The sequence below is a fragment of the Aquarana catesbeiana genome, linkage group LG02, assembly GCF_042186555.1.
Source record: "Aquarana catesbeiana isolate 2022-GZ linkage group LG02, ASM4218655v1, whole genome shotgun sequence".
In the NCBI taxonomy this organism is placed as follows: Eukaryota; Metazoa; Chordata; class Amphibia; order Anura; family Ranidae; genus Aquarana; species Aquarana catesbeiana.
The window spans coordinates 341,617,326-341,620,373 of record NC_133325.1 but is presented as its reverse complement, the minus strand read 5'-3'; positions in this window follow the sequence as shown (position 1 = coordinate 341,620,373).

Sequence of the window (3,048 nt, the reverse complement as noted above, 5' to 3'; positions counted from 1 at the left end):
GTGAAACTTATGCTTGCTTTTTTCTGCACAAATGCTCAATTATGGATTGAACTTGGGATAAGCAGTGTACAGAGGGGCAGCAGGGTGAGGTACAGGTGGTCAATAGGGAAGAATACAAGGGTTTAGCTAGGCAGAGCCCAAGGGTTTTAGCAGGGAAGAGTACATGGGCATCAGCACAACAAAGTATAGGGGTCAACAGGGAAGAGTACAGGGGTCAGCAGGGCAGAGTACAGGGGGTCAGCACATTACATGGGAGCAGGGTACACAACATTGGAGCAGGTCACTTAGCATGGGAGTGGCGTACATTATGTTTGGGTGGGACACATTACCTGGGGGAAGGGCACATTACAGTAGCGGTGTCTTTCTCATGCAGAGCGACACAGGGAAGCAGCTGTGATGGTCCTGGTTGTGGCACGCTGTTCCCCACCAGTCCTCCTCTCTATCCCATTGTGAGGTCACATACAAACACCTGGGATAGACAGGAGCTGAGGCGGGGTCGTTGGGGTCGCAATGTCAGATATATCCCCCCGGGGACCTGTCATGGAACCCTGGGGTTCTACAGAACCCCAGTTGAAAAATCTTAAAGGACAAGTAAACTTTCCCCTCACTTCCTTGACTTCAGAAAAAAGCCCCACAGACTTCTATGCAGGACACTTAGGAAATGACACCATAGATGTCTTTGGAGGTCTACTGCATATGCACACACACTGGAAAGAGGAGGCTGGAAAAAAAAAATTAAAAGTCAGCAGCTACAAATACTGTAGCTGCTGACGTGTAATATATGGACACTTACCTATCCAGGGAGCCCTCTATGTCAGCACCCCAGCCGATTTTCGGATCAGCTGTCAGGTGCTGCCGCCGCCATTCGTCGTGACGGAAAACAACAGTGAAGCCTTTCCGGCTTCACAGTTGGTTCCCTATTGCACACACAGAAGCACGCTGCACTTTCTAACTGGCCTGGCGGTGGAGGAAGGAGGCGAACTTCTGAGGGACGGTGCCGAGGCGCTGTCTCCTGGAGGTGGGGAAGGGTACCTGTCAAAAACAGGTACCCGCCCCCCCCCCTGAAAGGTGCAAAATGTGGCACCGGAGGGGGGGGGGGGCAGTTAAGTGGAGGTTCCACTTTTGGGTGGAACTCCACTTTAGGTTATAATGTCTGATCTTGATACATAATATTAAGAACAAGCAGTAATCTGAAATAGTAGGGGGATAGCACAAGACACTTGATCTAGATAAGCAGAAAGTATAAATCCAGTCCTGAGTAGCTACTGTCAATCTGCATCCTTTATACTACATTTTACTATATTCTCTATGACAATTGCACTGAGCGCATAGGAGAAAGAGCACATGACAGGGTGGGCTGAAGAAAGGTTATGAATGGGAGGGGAATGGTTTAAGGATATGATGTTGGGAGCAAAGAGTAGGCGGTTATAACTTAGGGAAACCTAAAGGAGGAACAGACAGCGAGGTGAGCAATCTGACCCACCATCTTGACGGAAGTATGGTTATGGCTTTCCCAATCAGCGGGTAAGACCACCTGAGACTGTAACTCAAGATCTAGCGGACCAATGGACAACTAACCAGGTATACCCGGAAACGGATCCTCACAGCTGCAGGAGCAGTGTGACCACATGCAAACAGAGGTGTACCAGAGTCTCAGGGTCTAAGGAGCCACACGGTCTTCACCAGAGCCACTGGAGGTGTGGATGTTGTGCTGCGAGGCAGCTCCCAGGTTGCGGCTCTCTGGGACACCTGTGTGACCAAATAGAACTCTGGAAGGACACGGGTTACACACAGACACTATACTGACAGAGACACACACAGCAACAGGAAATGAAGGGATTTACTGACAGAAATCAAAAGGGATATAACTGCACAGCCAGAGGGAAACACTGTGAACAAAAACAGGATAAAAAAACACACAGAAAAAGGGAATACTCAGAAACAGCGAATGCCAGAGGAATGGGTGGGTCCAGCTTCAGCGTGGAGACATGTTGCTCAAACACTAAGCCACAGGTGCAAAGGCTTAATATCTAGTTGCAGGGTGGATTGACAGGAACCTGAGAAGCTGGAACAGGGGGTAAAACCCGGCGCCAGATCAATGCACATGGAACCATGACAATGACTATGTTTAGAACGGGTGGTTTAACCTTAATGGTCACAAATATGTATGACTATGTGGTGTTCATGAAGGATCTAATTACTAAGGTTTATTCCAAGTGAATAATGGTGTAAAATGACTGGGGTGTACCCACCGAGCTGGTGGTGAATGGCTGGTGGCCGCTACGGGTTTACAATGGAACATGACAGTGGGGGGCACTGTCAAGGATCAAGGTTTATTTGTTGTATTAGAATTCTTGTATGTTTTTGAAAAATTGGTATCTAAATTAAATTATTGTTATTATCTTGTTATTTAATAAAAGCTGTGGCCATAATACTCCAACAAAAATCTTATGTAACATATCGTGTTTAATTTATTTGCTTTTGATGTTTAATTTCACTATACACATAATGTATCATCTGACAATTTCCATCATAAATTACCTCTTTTTTTTTTTTTAAAACATGTACACTATAGGTATCAAGAAATCAGCTAAGCAGATGAATCATATTCAGTCTCTGAGTAAGAGAAAGATTAGTATGTGGCTAGGGATTTACATATTCTTTAGTGGGCAAGCGGTGAAATAAGCAAAAGAAACAGAATATAAATTTGATCCCAAGAGATTTTCTTCATTTTTTATTTAATTAAAGTAGAACTATCACCTCCAATTAATATGTACACTGTGATTCCTTGCACTGCAGCAGGAGTAAAATAAATTATACAGGGGGATGGCTAATAGGCAATATCACTACTCATTCACAAGCTTGTAGTTCACCAATCATCTGGTCACACCTAGTTCTTCCCACTGCTTTCTGGATTGACAGACTGCTTCTATTACTGAAACTGTCCTACTGTGAGGTTCAATTTCTGTGAAAGAGAATGTGCGACACCCCAATGAGTCAGAGAAGGTGAAAGAGTGTTTCAATTTATGAGGCTTATGCATACCATAG